The 20,798-nt window shown below is 30.5% G+C and overlaps 1 protein-coding gene across 3 annotated transcripts in view; it reads right to left on the minus strand.

Annotated features, from left to right (window-relative positions):
* LOC142328627 (ABC transporter G family member 23-like) overlaps window positions 1-20,798 on the minus strand; it is a 153,096-nt gene that overhangs the window by 61,247 nt on the left and 71,051 nt on the right. The window contains exon 1 of one of the 3 annotated variants that reach the window (XM_075372471.1): window positions 2,236-2,354. The exons of the other annotated variants lie outside the window; for them this stretch is intronic. The gene's annotated coding sequence lies outside the window, so the exon portion shown is untranslated. Of the gene's footprint in view, window positions 1-2,235; window positions 2,355-20,798 lie in introns of those variants that run through there. 3 annotated transcript variants of the gene reach the window in all.

The raw sequence follows: 20,798 nt of genomic DNA on the forward strand, positions 1-20,798 counted from the left end.
TTATTTTAAAAATAAATATTAAAAAACAAACCTCAACATATTGAGAGGAAACATTTCCTTTGAGCCATTTAATAAAAGTTATTTACTATTAATATTTCACCTGCTTATAGAAAATTGAACTAATGATTTGGTTGTTTAAATAAAATTTAAACCCACCGGGTTGGTCTAATGGTAAACTCGTCGTCGTAAATCAGTTGATTTCGAAGTCGAAGTTCTCAGGTTTAAATCCTAATAAATTTAGTTGCTTTTATTCGGATTTGAATACCATCCACCGGGTTGGACTAGTAGTGGTGAACTCTGGTCATCGCAAATCAGCTGATTTGGAAGTCGAGAGTTGTAAGCTTCAAACGTGACTACGCAACCCGACGTCTCGGACAGGAGTCCGGAAAAAGAGTCCAGCAGAGATGCAACATGAAGGGCAGCCATTGAAGAAGTGGATGAAGATCTTCTCCTTATCCATTCCTTAAAATACCCTATTACATACAATTAATTAAATTTAATCAGCAATTGCGACTCCCTCCGGAGAAGGGGGCGCATTGCTCCCTCCAAACAATTAGTGCCCCGATGTGGCGTATTCCTGCTAGCCTATGAAGCGTTAGCACCGAAAGGACTTCAGTGGACGGTCTGAAGGGGAATTACGTCGGGAGATTAGGTTTTAAAAGCCTAGTCTCCCTCGGTCGGACCCAGAAATGGGTCTGAGAACGCTGGTACAAAGGGATATGGAATGCTAATAAATCCGTCCATAAAATATAATAAAACTTAAAACTTGGACCCATCATTAATAAATAAACCCTTAAACACGCCCGATTACAGAATCATACAGCATCAAGGGACATTGTCCAGGCTCTGCGATTCGAAGGGAGAATTTGTGAAACTCCCGCCACTTTTACGTTCCATTCCATTCCAATTTTCAAATCCTAGTAAATGCACTTACTTTTATACGGATTTGAATACTAGATCGTGGATATCGGTGTACTTTGGTGGTTGGGATTCAATTAACTGAACATCTCAGGAATGATCGACCTGAGACTGTACAAGACTACAATCTTGTACAATCATTTACATTCATAAATATCATCCTCATTCATCCTCTGAAGTAATTACCTTACAGTGGTTTCGGAGGCCAAACAGAAATAAAGAGAGGATTTGAATACTAGATCGTGGATACCGGTGTTCTTTGGTGGTTGTGTTTCAATTAACCACGTGTCTCAGGAATGGTCGACCTGAGTTTGTTTAAGACCTTACATTTACTTGTTACATTACACTGATAAGTCGCTAATGACTTTAATTGTTGATGCGACTATAAATAAAAAGATTTAAAAAAAAAAAAATGAAAATTTTAAACAATTAAAAAAATTAAATTTGTGATTTCTTTAAGTTATTATCATATTTCACTGGTTCGTTTATTATATTGTCACTTTTAATTTTAATAGAGTATTAAAATTTATTGTTATTATTATTAGCTTTTAATATTTTCATAACTTCTAATTTAATGAGAAACGTTGCTATGGTTTTTTTAATATGATTTTCGTGATTAAATTTTGTTTGTTACATCATTTTATATTTTTAAAATCTGCTTTGTTATAAATATTTGTTTGATTTATTTGTCTTAATTAATTTAATCTATTGTTTGTTTTATATGCATTATTGTTACTGGTTAATTTTTTTATATTATAGTCTAAGTCCCAATGTTGCTTGATCACGGACAAGCTGCGATCCATTTTTTTTTTTACAGTGATGTAAAGCAATCAACTTTTCTTTAAAAAGTGTGTGTGTGTGTGTGTGTGTGTGTGTGTGTGTGTGTGTGTGTGTGTGTGTGTGTGTGTGTGTGTGTGTGTGTGTGTTTGTGTATACGTAGTATTGAATATTGTTATCTCAACAATAAATGAGGTTCATGAACATAGAGGAGTACATCAAGTTTTGTGACTTTTTCTTAAAATACTGAAATACTCAAGTTATTCAGTTATTTAAACCAGTGATTCCCAACTTGGCCGCGGCGCTTCGAAATATTGTAAAAGCTTCATAATTAATTGAATCAAGACATTTATAATTTAATGTTAATAAAGTAAAAAAAATGAAGATACACGAGTTTTATTTATTTTTATCTCTTACTTACGAGTAGTCATACTTTTACTTAGGGTAGGACGCCATGGAAAATTTTTAATTGTAAAAAGGCGCCGTGACTCGGAAAAGTATGGGAATCACTGACTTAAACTATTCTACATTATAACGTACCTTTCAAAGATCAACAAATATACCCGTATGTATCATATAAACTTCTTTTTTCTTTCTGCTTTTGCGTCTTGTATTTATATGTGATTGTGAATACAGTTTAAAGAAAACAAATTCTGTTAGTAATCTTACTCACATTTTCTGTTAGTAATTTCGCACTTAAAAATGTATTTAACAAGCTGCACGTACAATAATATACCAGCAATTTTTGCGTACGTGTCTTACGCAAAGTATATATACAAGCATATTAATTAAACATGTATTATAAAATTATTTTTTTATCTGTTTACAGAGACCCTTACGTGGAACCTGTTTTACGTATAAAAGTTGTTTAAACTTGAACGTCATAAACCTTGAAAATTAACTCCTTCCGATATGTTTCTTTGACGTCACCAGACGACATAAAACTTGTTATAGGTAATCGTATGTTAATACGATTGCCTTTTCCGCTTATTTTTTACAGCTGACAAATTCACTGCTTGGTAATCTCACTTCTAGATAATATTCACCACATAAAATTGTTAAATCATTAAAAAATTAAAACCGGCTAAGGGTTACATAACTTATTTGGCTTCGGCCTTAATAGATTTTTATTTCAAATACTCCATAGCGTTTTTAAATATTAATAAGGTATTATTTATTTTTTAAATTGATCAAATCAATTATAAAATAACAAAATGGAAAATGATTTTGAATTTATATTTTAGATAACGAATTTAATCAATTATTTTAGAAAAACAAATTTAGAAATTCCGGGTTCCATTTTACCCCTTTTGCTTAATTGTCTCCAGAATCCTTAAAATGAATATCTCATTGTATGATTTCCCTTTAAGAAAGTGTTTTAATTAAATTTCCCTCTTTAATATAAAGCTTATTTAATATCTGTAAAAAACGAATGAATTTTAAATTGGGTTCAGCCTTTTCCACGTCTTTGTAGAGGCCTAAAACTTAATACTATTAAGTTTTCGTGTAAAGAAATACTAATTTATGTTTATGGGTTAAACTGGTTTAGAAGTATTAAACAAAATCTATAAAAAAAACACCGTTACTTTTGGTACGGCCGAACCCCCTTGAGGCCAAAATTTTAGAACTTGTGAGTTTAATATTTTTATTTATCATGAGTTTGTATTAAGTAATCTGTTTTGAAAATGTATAATTAAGAAAACGTCCACAATAATTAAGCTAATTATATTCCCGCTTTCAAGTCCGATTTGCCTAAAGTTTTCATTACTGTAAACAGCTCGTGCAGTAATATTATATTGAATTTCATGTTCCTGCGATTCCTCACAAAAGGTTAAAATTTTAAAATGGCGGTAAATGCCTCATATCCTGATTAATTTCAAAAATTTAATGTATCAATGCTTCATTCAAAGAAATACTTGAGCCAAATTACAAATTTTAATCTTATAGCAGTACGAAGATATTTATTAAAACACAGTCCAATTAACACACAAATATACCCTTCCGAAAGTTTTCATGTTTTTTCCTGTTAGAAGAGGTCATGAAAATTTTAATTTTCTTAAATCCAACACCGAAAATTCTGACCGATCACCAAACTCTCTCTAATGTAGCTGCTGTAGCAGCTACGTTGTTATTACTGGAAAAGTAAAAATAATTATTTTTCGAAATATCTCATTTTTTCCGGCTTTCTTATTTTTCCCATTTTACGAAATAAAATTTACTATTAGAAGAACATAATTTTCAAAACAAATCAATACAGCCTGCGTAAAAAAAAATTGTTTAACTAATTTGATAAGTTTCTCTATTAATTTCTACGATATGCCTCTCTCTTAGCGACAACATACTTATTTCATCCAACATTCTTATTTTCTGTTTAATTTTTTCTTTACTCTGGTTTACTCTCTAAACTTGCACTTAACATTCATTCATAATGTTCTGCCATAGGGCAGATCTGTCACGGCTATTGCTCTCCACCTTGTTCTAACATTTGTTAACCTCTTTGTTTCCGCATATTTTCCCTTTTTCATAATCTCATCCATCATTTGAAATCTGTTCCTTCCTCTTCCTTTCCTTCTATTCACCAAGCCTTCTGTTGCATCCACACCTTCTTCTCATACAATGCTCTAGCCAGTTCCTTTTCCAATATTCAATCACATTTACCATTTTCCTGTTCTCTCCGATACTTCTTAATACTTTCTCGTTTGTTCTTACCGTCTGACATTTATCATTCTGCGCCACACCCACATCTGAAAAGCCTTAATCGTTCTCTGTTGTACGTATGTATCTCGCATAATTCAAAAACAATTAGTCGTAAGATGTTGAAATTTTGGATTTAGGACTGTTGTAACATCTAATTGTATACCTCCCCTTTTGATTGCAATCGACTAAACCAAGTGTCAGTAAACCAAGCCCTCATCGAGAACTTTTCATCGATATATCATAAGTGGTACTTATTTTCATTGGTTCTAGAGTTAGGCAAATAAAATTTCAATTAACGAAATATTTGGGTGTTAAAGGGTCAGGCACATCGATTCGACTCAGATTTATCTACTTTTTTTTAATTCAAATATATTGATTTATTAATAATAATTATTAACCTCGAATTAAAAAAAAAAGTACAATAAATAATCTAATAACAATAAATATGAAAACATATCAGAAGTTACTAATGAAATAAAATTTAATGTACTTCTCATTTTAAAAAAAATTGTATATGTAATTTAATAGGCATTCAAGGAAGTCAAGTAGTGTCTACATCAGACTTTTCTTTGTTCCATTTCGATACAAGTTTACTTAAAATGTTAATGCTTTTAAAATAAAATTCTTTTCTAACACAGTCTTATATTCAGATATATTGTAACTGAATTTATTTTTAATTGTCTTGAAAAACTTGTTTTTCAAGTTGAAAATTTTCAGAACTTGTTTTGAAAATTGTAACTTTTTATTTATGGTGTCTTGTTACGTATACTTTTATACGGCGGCGGACGTAGTTAACTGGTTTACATTGGTAATAATGTATTAGGAATTTTACTTGTAATTTTTTTTTTACTTGACTGTTGTTTATATTTTGAACACAGTGACTTAAAATGTGTTATTTTTTTTGCAAACCATAAAAAAGAAAACAGAAAAAGTAAAGATACTATTAAGCCTTGAAATCCAGAAAATCCTGTAAAGGAGGAAGTGATAATGTTGATTAGTAGAAGTTGAATAAGTAAACGAATCCGTATCGAGTTTATGTAGAATACATTTTTGATTAGATATATTTGATAGTCTTGTTTGTTGTAATTGATTGAATATTAATAAACATCATCTTATGTACTGAGTCTAGATTCGAATCAGCTGAGCTTTAGCGTTGAGAAAAAGAATTACAACAATCAAGGCTGCCATTACAATATTTTAAATAAGAAGAAAACATGATATTAAAACTTAACAGATAACAAGTATAATAAATACATATTTATTTAAACAAATATTTTTGTTTGAAATAAAAAAAAAAAATTTTACATCATTATTTCGATTAATAATAAAAAAAACTTATCAAAAATTTTGATTTATATCGGTTTATTAGTCTATTTAACTCAGATGTAAGAACGACTGAACTGATTTTAAGGAAATATCTCATTAACCCTGACTGATATTTAGGCTATACCTGAATATATTCGTGGAAAAAGATATGTCCCTGTATAATAAAATTTTTAGATAAATTCTCTTTTAGAATAAATTTTTATTAAAAAATATTTTTGGCCATAATTAAAAAATTTATGAAAATGCAAATTTTGTTATATTGGAATTTTTTTGAATGTTTACTGACAGAACAGTTTTTGTTTTCTATTTAATATATTATGTAATGACTAAAATTAAAGTGTCGGCTTTTAATCTGAAGATCCCGGGTTCAAATCCCAGTCAGACGTGGCATTTTTCATACGCTACAAATTTCCATTTTCATATTCCCACATACAAACTTCTGTGGTGAATTAAGAAAATAGTAAAAAAAAAATTATAAATTTTGGCCCAAATATAAGTTTCACGATATATCCGTGTTATGACACTTATGAATATAAAAATAAATATATATATATATATACATTTTTAATTCAAAGATAAAGTGATTCAGCGCGTGCCTTTTCATATAATGTGCTGATAACGAGGTTTAGCTGCATTCAATTATAAACCCATAGACCCTTTTTATTACCAACCAACCATTTATTTTTTCATGTAATGAAGAACAAATCTAGCCAGAGAACTTAAGCCTTAGACACTAAATGACCTTTTTTCCAGTAAAAAAAAAAAAAAAAAAAACGCGCAGCAAGTTGTAGATAAGTAAAACTGCATCCGAATTGTTATAAAATTCTGAATTATTTTATGACTCAATCATTGAATCACTTCTTACTCTATTTATCATCACTTTTTTTTTATGGATAAAATTTTAGTTGAATCACCGCTTCACAATCTGATAAATATTTTTTTATGTACAGAATAAATTAACAATTAGCCAGAGAAATAGTAAAATAAAGAGACTGTAGTTTTTTTTCATTACTTTTCTACGTAATACTAAAGTCGTTTCCTCTCAGTTCTGTAAAGAAATAACCTATGTTAAACGGCTGGCGGGGCACTCCCTCGAAGCCCGATGGTGTGTTTTCGAAGCAACGATAGCGGCTGTAAATGGTAAGTATTATTATTTTGTGTACGCTACTGTGTGTGAGGAGTGTGGGTGTGATTTTTGTTTGTGATTGCTGCGGGCGTTTCCTTTGCTAATGATAGACTTGTGTTTGTATGATGCGTGTGTGTTATTTTTGGTTGTTGCTTGTTTCGTCGGGTATTTTGTTGATTGTATGGGTTTCCCGTATGTTAGTGGTGTCCGATTGTGTGCGTGAGAGTTATACCTCCTTCCTGAAATAATGCCACATCAGAGGTTTCCAGGAGGGGTGGTTGGCCAAGTGTGGAGGTTTAGTCGGTAGTGCGCAGGAACACATACGAACTTAATACCATTTTCCGGAACCGGTTAGCGAGTCCGACATTGCCTTGGCACCCATAAATGGAATTCCTCCCTCTTAAAAAAAAAAAAAAAAAAAAAAAAAAACGGCTGGAGAACGTAGTGAAAATCACATTTTTAATTTTTGAAACAAAAAAGTAAATAAATTGTTTAATAATTTAATTCCTAAAATTGAGATAACAAGCTTCCGTGGCTGAGTAGGTAGCGTCTCGGCATTTCGTGCAGAGATCATGGATTTGATCTCCCAAATCCCGGTTACGCACAGTATTTTTTTCATACGTTACCAATTTCCACCATTTGTTACCAATTTCATTAGCCATTTTTATGGCTAATGACCATAGCTGTTGATAATATCCGCTCATTCATAACACAAAAAAAAAAAATATAATCCTAACATATTTTCTATACATATAAAAATGAATGTTTGTTTGTCCCGTATTCGTTCCTATACCATTCTTCCGAATAAGATTAAACTTGGTGAATTGTTGTGCGCACGCACGCGAAGGTTTCTGAATTAGTTTGGACTCACTAGGTGGCGCTGGGGTCGAGATATTTCGAAAAATTGTATTTATTGTCCGATTTGGCTCGTATTCAGAATATTTATTACTTACGTGAAAAGAAAAATGTTTCCAAAAACTATACCCGCCGGTGTTAAAATATTTACAAAACAAACAAATATACAAACAGACTTTCTTCTTCTATATATATATATATATATATATATATATAAAGCAATATATTCATACGCTGGTATGTATTTTTTAGTAAAAAAAAACTACTGGACCGATTTACACGCGGTTTTTTGCAAAATGGTCCGCGTTATCCAGAGAAGGTTTAAATTTATTGCAATCCTCGATTTGACCAGTATAAGAAAGTTAGGGGTATTTTGAACAGACTACTGTGTTTAGAGAGTAATATGAATTAAATCCGATAGGTAGTGCTGTTTTGACAATTGGATTTATTTACATTCTGCCTTTTATAAAGTGAAAAGTTAAATTTTTTAAAGTTCAGTAATGTTTTGTAAATTTCTTAATGTTCAGCATTAATTGTGATGATTTTGCAGCTATATATATTTTCGTTAAAAATTTATTTTCCACCGATTACTGTGTTTACAGATTGGTTTGAATTAAATCCGACATGTAGGGCTATTGTTGTATCAATTGGATTTATTTTGCATTTTGACTTATAAAGTGAAAGGTTAAATTTTGTGAAGTTCAGTAATGTTCAGTTTTTTAATGTTTTATCAAATTTTCAATTGTTTTCATTTAATGTGTTTTATTTAATCTTTCTATTGTGCTCATTTAATGTTCAAATGTAGCAATAGTGAAGCATTGTCGGGTCTGCTAGTAATATATAAACGTTAATTGTACGTTTATTGGAAAATCTTTTGTTAGGATATTCATTTTTAAATGTTGAAATCATCTCCATGAGTGTATTATTAGATTATGTATAATATACAAAAATTCAGTACCATTAAATGAGATACGAAACATTTTCTTTAAATTTTTAAATATCTACGCCTGAATCGATTGATTTTTACTTGTGTGCTGATTAAAAATACTGCCTCAATGTACGTCACTGATATTAAAAAACAAAAATAAATTTATTATACTGAATTAGAAGTAAACTATTATGCCCGTTTTGTTTGATCAGAGAAACTCATTAATTTTTTTCATCAATATTTTAATTTCATTTTTTTATGTATTTAAATAGCGAGACGTAAATTTTCTGTATATAGTGTGCACTTCAAATCCGTGTAACAGACGTATTATTAAAAATTATTATAATTTGGTTCGCTAGTAATATAATTTATTAACCGAACATAAATTTAAATAATACGGTAACTTACCGTATGTTTATTAATATTCAAGGTTGGAGGTCTTATTCTTTTTTAACTATCTTTTTTATTTATAATTCACAGTGGTTTCGTTCCGTAACAGTTTTTTTCCGACTTCCTATGTCATTGTTACATATATTATGTTTTGGAATGATTTTCTTCACCGTTTTCTGCGGTTTCTATTGTTTGCTGTGGAATTTATAATACTTAAATTTTTTACGTAATTACTTTTAATTTTTTCTCTTTACTATAGTGTAATTTTAAAAATATTATTCAAGTTTTTTTCAGGTTAAATTTTATATAATTATAAGTTAATTATTTAGCGTCTGCTTATATTTAATTTTCTAGGCATTTGGCAACGTTGGTATTAATGCAGTTGTATAAATTAAATTTCCACTTGCCAACAACTTTCAGAATATATTTCAAAGTACTTTCGAGCAATTATCTCCATTATCAGGGATTTATTATAAGATGATAATTCAAAATTCGTATGTCGTATGTACATATAATATATTTAAATTAAAATTGTTATGTTTTGTAATAGTCGGTAGTCAAGAAATAAAAAATAATTTATGTCAATAAGATTGTAACGTCATGTCCGTAAGATGTTTACAACTTCATTAAAAACTTAATTTATATACACATATTTTTTACAAATGTATATATATTTTAAATATTGACTTTTTATTGCTGTTATTCGCGATAGACTGATAGATTTTAAAATTGTTACTTGTTTGTTATGTCTTATTTCTCTAATTTGGCTATTTAAAAAGAAGAAAACCACGTAACCAATTTTAATCAAAATTTAATGTTCTTTCTTTTGCATTAATAGTTTTTTTTCCTTTATTACAAATAGAGACATTTACCCTGAATCAAATTTGGATCAGTATTCTTCAGGTAAATAACTAGTTTAACCCACTCAGTATTCTTTTATGTTCTGAATTAAATTTTTAATTTGAACATGTTCAAATGTACAGTAAAACTGATTCCAAATTTATCAGCAATACTTACTTTAACCGATATGGATGTAAACGACTTGTCAAAGGACTGGTTAAAATTTGCGCAGCTATAATGAGGAATATAACCATTCTGTTCCAGGCATGAAAGAAAAATAATTTGTGAGATACTTTATATTCTGCTCTTCTTTACATTAGGTCGTTCGGAAAGTTTCGCAGAGATGGCGCAAGTATGGCCGATGAGTATGATCCTTTAGACAGCTTGAAGCGAAGATTCAGACGTATTCATTTAATTTTCTTTCTTGTGGCGATCGAGAAAAATAATTTACTCCAGAAAAATTGCTACCGCCGACGAAATCGTCATAAAAATTCACAATTCCGTGTTAAATTATCGTTGATTGAAGGTACACGAGTTTAGTGACATCGCAAAAATCTCGATAAACCCACATCAATTTACACAATCTTTTGAGTATACAAAACCTTACCGCTTGATGGGTGCTGAGTTTGTTAACAATCAACCAAAAAATGCGTTTGGTGAATACTTCTTAAGAGTGTTTAGACTTATTTAAACATGATTTCGCTGAGTTTCTTGAAGGTCTATATAACCTAGATGAAGCGTGGATTCACGATTACATCTCAGAGATCAAATAATGAGTGGGAACAAGTGAAAGTGCGCCAAAGAAAGCAAAAACAATTCTGTCTGCAGTAAATGTCATGGCTACTGTTTGTGTAGGATTCATAGGATTCTCGTTATGTAGTGTTCGTAGGCTACCTGAAAAAAAGCATGACCATGACTGGGGAGTATTACGCTTCACTAGTGAGCTAACTGAAGGATGCTAAATGTCTACATTCGGCCAAAAATAAAATGCTCTTTCACCACAATAATGCACCTGCACACACGTCTCGGATAATTGTTGCGAAATTCCATGATGTATGGTAAAAATTCTACGATCCACATAACACGCATTTGTGTCCCAGCGATTACTTTCTCTTCTCAAATCTGAAGAAAGACACTGAAGGAAGATTAACTTTAAACGATAAAATCAAAGCCGAGACAACCGCTTATTTTGCAGCGTTGGACGGATCGCATATACTGAGGGTATTAAAGATTGGAAAGTCCCCTTGGTTTAAATGTGTCGAATTGCAAGGCGGTACGTTGAAAAATAAAAAAATAAAAATTTCTGAAAAATCTTTTGTTTCTTTGTTAGACCGAGAACTTTCTGAACGACTCTCGTATTAAAATCAGCAACCCAAACCTACCGAAATATAGGTAATATTAAAACTTCAAACATATCTCCTAATATTATTATTTTTAAGAACAGTAAACATAAGTATTGTCAAACATAACAATTCTAAAGTTATGGTTTTTGTACCGCGAATGTTGTACAGAGCAAATGATCATAATAGAAACCTTGAAAAATATTTTTATTTGATGTAACAATCCCTTAATTACGCTACTCAACAGGGGAAGATATAAACAGTAACTTTCCAAATTAATATATCTTTTTAGCCAGATACTAATCACAAAATTTTCTTTTACCCAGTTTATTTAAATTTTTATTTCTATAAATTCATTTAATATCAATATTTTTTTCAACACCATAATATCTTTTCTTTTTCTTGTTTATCCTCCGGTAATTGCCGTTCAGATAATACTTCAGAGGATGATATGAATGAGTGTAAATGAAGTGTAGTCTTGTACAGTCTTAGTTCGACCATTCCTGAGATATGTGGAATACCGTGATATCTAGGTCTTTCTAACTTTTCTATTTTCCATTTTTCCTGTCGTAATAATCTTTATAATTCTTTAAAAGTTTTTTTTTTCTAATCGGTATTAAATCCCTTCTGGCTTATGCTTGTCTACTGTTTATTTTTTCTTATTTTTTTATTCCTTTGAAAAAAAATGAAAGTCTATTTTTCTTCATTTCCTTTTTAGATATCCTACTTCAATAATAATATAATAAAAATTCAAGAAATTTTCTTTGTTGTCATTTTTAATTATTTTTGTTTTGTTTTAATTTATTTTTTAAATTAATATTTAAAAATTTTCCATGAATTTGAAGCATTTTATGAATTTCATATAAAGGTAACTAACATGTTCATTAATGGAATAGCAACTTGAAATTCCAAATATGTAGCTGTTCAATTTATTGAATAAAAGGGATATTAAATAATCTGTGATAATTTTTAAGTTATCCTTTAAAGCCAGCCTCCGTGGCGGGAGTAGTAACATCTCGGCTTTTCATCCGGAGGTTCTGGGTTCGAATCCCGGTATTTTTTATACGCTACAAAAATTCCATTTCCATATCCCACGCACAAGCTTCACGCTTATTTGGCGATATCAAGCAAAAAGAAAAAAAAAAAAAAAAAAATTGTTCAGGTCTGATATATTCAAAATATTCCCGTAATTTTTAATCATATATTTCCAAAAAGGTTCGATTAATTATTTAGGTAGTTCTAAAAATGCTTGTTACGAAAAGATCCTAAAATTTTAAATAACTTAATTAGCTTCAAAAAATTATACGTTATTAGATTTTTAAAAACCGGCAAAGATTTGCTTAACAATTAGAGGATTACTACTTAGAAGAAACATTATGAATAAGTCCATAGCTTTTAATAATTCGTGGTTTCGCTTTTAATTATCATACATTATTTACTGTAAAAAATTCCAACTTTGTATTACAAACTGTTATTGTGATATACAACTACATATTTACATGAGTTATCCCATACCCTTAATTGTCCGACTCAAAAGGTTTACAAAGGATATATTTTTGACACGTAAATCACTTTGAAAAAATTTAAAATTGTATGACAAACCATAATCTAGATTTTTTTTACCCTCCGGGCCATCGGTTAGATATTGCTTCAGAGGATGAGATGAAATGGCAATTTTGTAACGAGTGAAAATGCCATGCCTGACCGGGATTCGAATCCGGTATCTCCGGATGAAAGGCCGAGAAGCTACCACTCGTGCCACGGAGGCCGAAATATTCTAGATAATTAATACTCCTGTTTAGCCTCCGGTAACTACCGTTTAGATAATTCTTCAGCGGATGAATGAGGATGATATGTATGAGTGTAAATGAAGTGTAGTCTTGTACATTCTCAGTTCGACCATTCCTGAGATGTGTGGTTAATTGAAACCCAACCACCAAAGAACACCGGTATCACGATCTAGTATTCAAATCCATGTAAAAATAACTGGCTTTACTAGGACTTGAACGCTGTAACTCTCGACTTCCAAATCAGCTGATTTGGGAAGACGCGTTAACCACTAGACCAACCCGGTGGATTAGATAATTAATACTAAATGTAGACTGCCTCACCCCACCTCCCTCTTAATCAATTAACTTCAAATTAAAAATCATGTAGATTTTTTTTTTAAATATGACCTATTTTAGCTAATAAATAAGGACAGTTTATGATAGATGAAAAATGTGAAAGAAGTATTTTACTTAATTTTTTGGATGTGGAACCCCATGGGTCAGAACATAAACCAAACGTATCATAATGATATTGTGTTAGGTAAAAGAATAATTCTGTTCTCTGAGAAAAAAATCTGTGGTACAGGATCCATGGTGACCGTATCTCCTATCTGTTGACCAGTTATAAACAAAAAATTAAATGATATCGAAGCCTATATTCATAAATCGTCCTAAAATTTTCATTAAAATCCATTTATCTTCTCTAAAAATATCAAGAAAAACATCAACTGATGAAAAAAGCAAAATATACGGCTTATTTTTCCCCATCCCTGAATGAAATTCCCCAATTACATAATCAAAATAAAATACTAATTTAAGGAAATCATCTGATTAGGTCAAGAATGTGTCTTTGAGTCCGGAAAAAAACAAAAAAATGGGGTTTAACCCCCACTCTTTTATGAGGGTTTAAATAAGATCATTCACCATCAAAAGGTATATTAGCAACCCAAGAAGTATTAAATTATATGAACATATTTACTTATCCATTAAGTGGACATTTGAAATATGGAATCAATAGTAACCGTATTTCCAGTTCCCTTGACTACTTGTAATCAAAATAAAATGGCGTAACTTATATACAAGAATCATCGTATCAAATTACCAACATGTCGGAAGATATCAAACAAAAAAGAAGACATTATAAATATACGAGTATATATGACTTACATAGTCGTGGAACGTGAAGATTTGCAAAAATCCGTCACGGTAGATTCGACTCGAGTTGCGTACTTTCCCTTGTACAGTACTTGTAAATTGTATACGTGTACTGTGTAACTATGTAGCCTAAAAAAAATTGAAATATCTAAATTCATCTTCTATACATTTGTGTATCACACAATCCAAACACCTAGTTTCCTTTTCATAATGAATTTATAATACGTACGCTGGCTACGTTTTTGCTTATGCAACAATATGAATGGTGTTGCTGATGTGTTAAACCTTGCCGGGAATCGAAACCAAGACCTTCAGATTATATCGTAATAATCACGCAGGAAGCTGATAGTAATTTTTACTATTATTATAAAATTTGTCGGTAATAGTAAAAGACAAGTCTGTAATTGGCAGATCCGACAGGTTATATATTGTTGGATGGCTAACGGAAATGGCATTACCTTGCGGACGTACGTAGGAAATCTTATGCGAGTTAATGCAGGTCGTCTTTTGTTTGTTTCATTATAACGTAGTTAATTATAGGTTTTAATGTTTTACAAAATTGTCGGATGGAATGTTAATAAACTTATTATTTCAAGATGTTTATTTTTTATTATTAACTACAAACTATTATTTAATATTAATTTGTATAATATAATTTTATAAATAACAATTAATTATTTATGTAAAACGAATGATCAGTTTAAACGAATTATTTGACAATAGTTGTTTTAATTGATAGTTATGAATTTATAATTAAAGCTTCATATAATTTGCATTAGTAGTAATGTTTAACAGCGTTCTACGTAAATGTAAAAGCAAAAAAATATATACATTTTTCCTTTCTTTTTAGAATATTTATTGACTGAAAAAATGTACAACGTATCATTATATGAAAAACTAATTATTACTTACGCTACTAATTGTGATGTGTGTTTTTTACAAGTTTCTATTAATGTAAACTACAAAAAAATATCGTTTAATTATATTAATAGTTTTTAAAATCAGTAATTGCACATTTTTGAAATATAATAACTATTATTAATATTTTAAAAAGTAATCACCTTCTATGGAAAATGTTTATTGCCTCTATTTAACACACAAGTTCATAGTTACACCCACAGACAAATATCAAGAAATAGGTATCAAGGAATCTATTTTACGACCTCATCCAGAGACCAGCAATCCCAGCGAAAACGTCGAAGACAACAATTCTACCAACAGGAAAGTTCAAGGTCTGCTACAGTTTACCACTTATTCCACTTACAATACTTCGGAGATAAGGGTCAAGATAGGAACAACACATTAGTAACCATATGTTTCTCTCTAGTACTGAAGAATCAAAGCGGAGTTGCATTTTTTATTAATATCTTTTTTTCAATTCAGATTTCGAACTGTTTATCTAAAAAAAAAATTCCAATGGTTCATTAAAATCGTTATTTAAAATTACGTAATCGTATTAATTTTAAAGTACTGGTAGATAAAATAGATACTTTTTTTTTTTAAATCTAACTTGCAAGTAATTTGATGAAAACATCGTGATCACCATAAGAGTTTTTAAAAAAATGTTTTTTCGGATTAGAGAAAATGAGTTCTATCATTTTTGTTAAATCGGTGTAATTAATGTTACTCGCGCCATTTAGACAAAACATTTCACATCAGTTTCATGATAATCTGTGAAGTTGTTTTACAGTTGCAGGGAAAGAAAACTTAGGACAATCGACCAAATATTATCTTCCGTCTGACATATTTGCATAATAAAAAATGCACCTTTTTTGTGTTATCAGTTAATTTATGCCCCAATATTCAATCTAAGGTGAAACGGAATGATGTTTAGTGATATAAGAAATGGCGATTTATTTTAGAATTTAGGTGAAAATCAGAATATTTGTAATTTAGTTTTTAAAATATACAGAATTCAGCGGTATAGATTTTAAACTTTAATGTATGATTTCACAGGGAAAACTGCATATGTTCCAGATGAAAGACCAGTAATAATTTTTTTTTTTAACTATAGAGGAATAATTTTATAAGAGTATTACAGTCGCTTTCATTGCAAGTGCACGATGAGTATCTTAATTTATGCTACAGACTACCAAAATTATTTCAGAAGAAAAAATTGCTTTTTTTTATACTCGATTTATATTGTAATGATATGCTGTTTTTTTACTTATTTGAATTGATTGTTTAAAATTATTGATTATTTAAACAACCCATTATTTTATAACAGCAGTAACGTTAAATTTAGTACAGGTTGATTCATATAACCCACTGGTCTAGTGGTGAACGCGTCTTCGCAGATCCGCTGATTTCGAAGTTGAGTGTTCCAGCGTTCAATGCCTAGTAAAGGCAGTTAATTTTATATGGATTTGAATACTAGATCGTGGATACCGGTGTTCTTTGGTGGTTGGGTTTCAATTAACGACACATCTCAGAAACGGTCGGCCTGAGACTGTACAAGACTGAACTTCACTTACACTCATACATATCATCCTCTGAAGTAATAACTAACGGTGATTCCCTGAGGCACAGAAAAAAGGAAGGAAGTTTTTCTTTTAAAAAAGGAATTCATTTAAAACTCAGATTTTCTTTATTTTTTTTTTTTATTTTTACAATAATGGTTTATAATATTTTAATTGGTACATTATCTTTAAGAAATTACTCTTATCTTTAAATGAAGTGCTGGCATTGTCCTCCATCCACGTTCCGTCCAAGTCATGTTCCTGGCTGTTCGATTTGCCTTGAGAATACGTTGATTTTGCGGGGTAGAGTTCTGTTTCAAATCATCTAATGATATGTAACGTATACTCTTGACTTCAGATAATCCGAATGGAAAACATTTTGTGGGATAAAATCGGGTGATTTTACTCTTCACAAGTTCCTAAAGCGATCGTCAAAGAAACTTTCGATCAAAGTTATGAATTCTCGTGTAAGATGACAGGTTTCGTCCTGTTGCAAATATTTTTCGACGTAATTCAATCTCGTCCAGTTGTTCCGACGAATTCTATAAAAATACTTCGATACTCTTAGGTTTTCACAGCTCTTTTGAAAAAAAATGGACATACTACTCATTGTACTGGTACTCCAATCCAAACTCCGACTTTCAATGGGTGCATAGGTTCTTCATGAATGGCATGCTGGTGTTGTGCAGCCCAGATGCTTGTATTCTGCGAATTGACATACCCAAACAACTGCAACAAGACTTCATCTGTGAGTAGGTAATTGTTTACTATGCTAGGATTTGCAACAATAGTCGTCTAGAACCAACGACAATATTAAACCTTTTAACCTAATCGAGTTTTAACAATTCATGAAGATTCATCATCCTACACGTCCTTAGCTTAGGTCTTTGATACATCGAGTACGAGAGTTCGCTCTCCTGAGGCAAATGCCTTAATGACTCATCGAGTAACCGCAGATGTCTCTTCTGAACATTTTCCGTAATCTCTGGCAGTTAGGGTGGGCGATGGTTTCCGGTTTCATTCAGAAGATTAATAGTTGTTTTGGACTTACGAACCAACACTAGTATTATGGACCAGCCTGACCTAACATCAAATTCCATCTTTTTCTTTTTCCTCTTTAGCTTCCGATAATTACCTTTCAGATAATACTTCAGAGGATGAGATGTATGAGTGTAAATGAAGTGAAGTGTAGTCTTGTACAGTCTCAGTTCGACCATTCCTGAGATGTGTGGTTAATTGAAAGCCAACCACCAAAGAACACAGATCTAGTATTAAAATCCGGGTAGAAATAACTGACTTTACCAGGACTTGAACGCTGGAACTCTCGACTTCAAAATCAGCTGATTTGGTAAGACGCGTTCACCACTAGACCAACCCGGTGGGTTATCAAATTCCATCTAGAATGCATTTGCGTCACTAAACCCGATTTGTTCCAGTAATCTTTCACAATGAACAGATGTCCTGCTTTAGAATAGATTGCATCTCGAATTACCGTGATGACACAGTGCTGATAAAATGACAACAGTGTTATAAACGATGAAAAAACAGTTAATATATGTGCCATCTCTCGGCATATAAATTAAACAAAATAAACAACCAACCATTCTAATGAATTATTAAAGAAATTATGAGTTTTATATCAATCGCTCTGTAGAATGATTCATAATAATATTTTAATAAAGTATCTACGTTAAAAAAGGTAATAAATTATACGTATTACAAATAATTCGTATTGTTTTTGAAAATAGCAATAGATATTGCGTAATACTCGTAAATAATTAAATGTAAAGATTGCTGAATATAGTTCAGTGAAATATCAAACAAAACATTTTGTTATGGTTTATTTATTATATGATGATATTATTTTGTAAACCTAGTTAACAAACTTCCGGATTGCCTTTTAATTTTATTATCTAATACTATTAATCATTAAACTGGGTAGATAAACAATTAAAAATAGTAATTGTAAGTATATTAAAATATGTTATTGCACATATTCTAGAAAAAAAAAACAAATACGTTAATATAAGAGAATGGAACTGCATACCAATTATTATAATATCGCAACATATAAACTAATAAAATAAAGCTCATTTTCTTCGTTTGAAGGATACAAAAGAAATAAAAATAATAGAAAGTAACTTTAAAAACCTATTCTTTCACAGAATTATTCGTACGTTTAATACAATTTCTCGTCAATTGCAGTATATAAACTGCATACTTTTAAACGGTAGATAAAATCTTCAATCAAATAACGTGTATTGGAGTACACAGTATTGCATAGTAAAGAGTGAAAGTACATTACATCATTTAACGTTTAGGGAAGCGAACCATAACAATAATAAGGTCAGAGACCTTGAAAACAAAACAATATTTCACACCTAAATCGGATCTCTATTGTACGCAAACAGCACGAACGTGCTACTGCTTATCGGTAATATTTTTTTAATTTTATTTATCTCATATTGTTTTCAACTCTTTTAACCAAAATTTTTTATTTTATTTCCTACTCAAAATGAATATTAAAAAAGTTGATGAAAAAAAATTAAAACATAAATTTGCATTATGTTTAAGCGTAATATTTTTTGAAATGTTCGTTAGAAGTTCCAACCTTACATAAAGTATTTTTATACCTCAATCTACGGTACATACAACTAAGAGAAATTATAGCTATCAGTAAAAAAAAGTATACAAATTTTTATTTTCCCTTATCCTAAAAATACAGAAATCTTAGTTAAATATTTCTGTATATATTAAATCATTATTTGACTCATAAATTAATTTACCGCAGAAGCGTGTGCGTGGGAATATGGAAGTGAACATTTGTAGCGTATGGAAAATATCTCATACCTGACAGGGATTCAAATCCGGGAGCTACGAATGAAAGACTGAGACGAAAACCACTCTGCCACGGAGATCGGGTTTTATTGAATAGTATTTATTTTTATAACTCAGAAATTAAAATTTTTATTTATCATTAAATTTGTCATGATACTTTACGTATTATGGATATTGGTTCTATTAAGAATTTGAAGCAACTGGTAAGGGAACAAAATCTCGAAGGGGAATGGATTTCCAGAAAGTTTTACTCGTACGTGTTCTTGTACCTTACCAAAAAATTATATTGAATACAAAAATAATAAACATATTCAATATTCATCAGAAATTCCAATAAAAATAATAATATTAAAACATTTTGAAAAAAAATCACGTGTAATCCTAAACTGTTTATTATATATATATTTTTTTTTAAACTTTTTACAGTGATACCCTAATTTTAACTTAATTTTTGTTTTTAATTTTTCTATAGATATTGTTAAGTTTGGGAAAAATTTTCAATCCTTATCATACAGAAGGAGGGGAGTTTCAGTCTTTCTTGTTATAATCGAGCGGGAATAATTTTCAACTTTATCAATTTAGTGATTGAAAAAATTAATGTTTTATTTTTTTATTAATTGTTTAGTTAAATAGCCTAACATATTGTTATTTGAAGTACTAGTTTTATAACATTTTTATTGGTATATCAAGTTATTCTGTAAGAAGAAAATATTTTCTTAGTCTAATGGATAAATATATTCAAATTAAATCATGTCTCGATGGAGAAAAGTTTATCAGCATTTACCTTGCAGACTTTTTAATTATCACTTCATCAGAATACAACTTTGTAATATTTTTTATAAACTAATTTGTAATTTTTTTTTATCAAACGCCCTTTCCTTGAAGAATCATTCCTCTAAACAGATTTTTACTTGTTTACTCTGTTTACTCCGCCCTCCAGAGCTGAACCTGAAATTAAATATAAATACATCTCCGTGAGGGGGAGGGGGAGTGTCATCGCCTCAAACTACCTCGGCAGAACTCAAGGTCCCACTCAGGTAGCCGGGACCCGGTATTTTGGTTAGTCGCCATGCCTCAAATGAGGGTTCCCCGAAGAGATTCCCCACCGGGACTCCCATTTTTATGCCTCCCCCTCTAGTGAGGAACCTCCAGATTCTCTAAACAGATTGCATCTTCATTTAAAAAGATATTATTTTTAATGCAAATACATCATCAACATAATGAACTTTGTGTTTTTTTGTTTTTTTTTTTTTTATGAATCGTAAGCATAAAAATTAGATTTACAATCATTTTGTTATAAAATAATAATTTTTTCCTAGAAAAATAATTTACCTACGTAACGATAGAAAAAAGTTGCCTAATAATAATAATAGTAATAGG

This window comes from Lycorma delicatula, chromosome 8 (assembly GCF_047948215.1).
Source record: "Lycorma delicatula isolate Av1 chromosome 8, ASM4794821v1, whole genome shotgun sequence".
NCBI classification, from domain to species: Eukaryota; Metazoa; Arthropoda; class Insecta; order Hemiptera; family Fulgoridae; genus Lycorma; species Lycorma delicatula.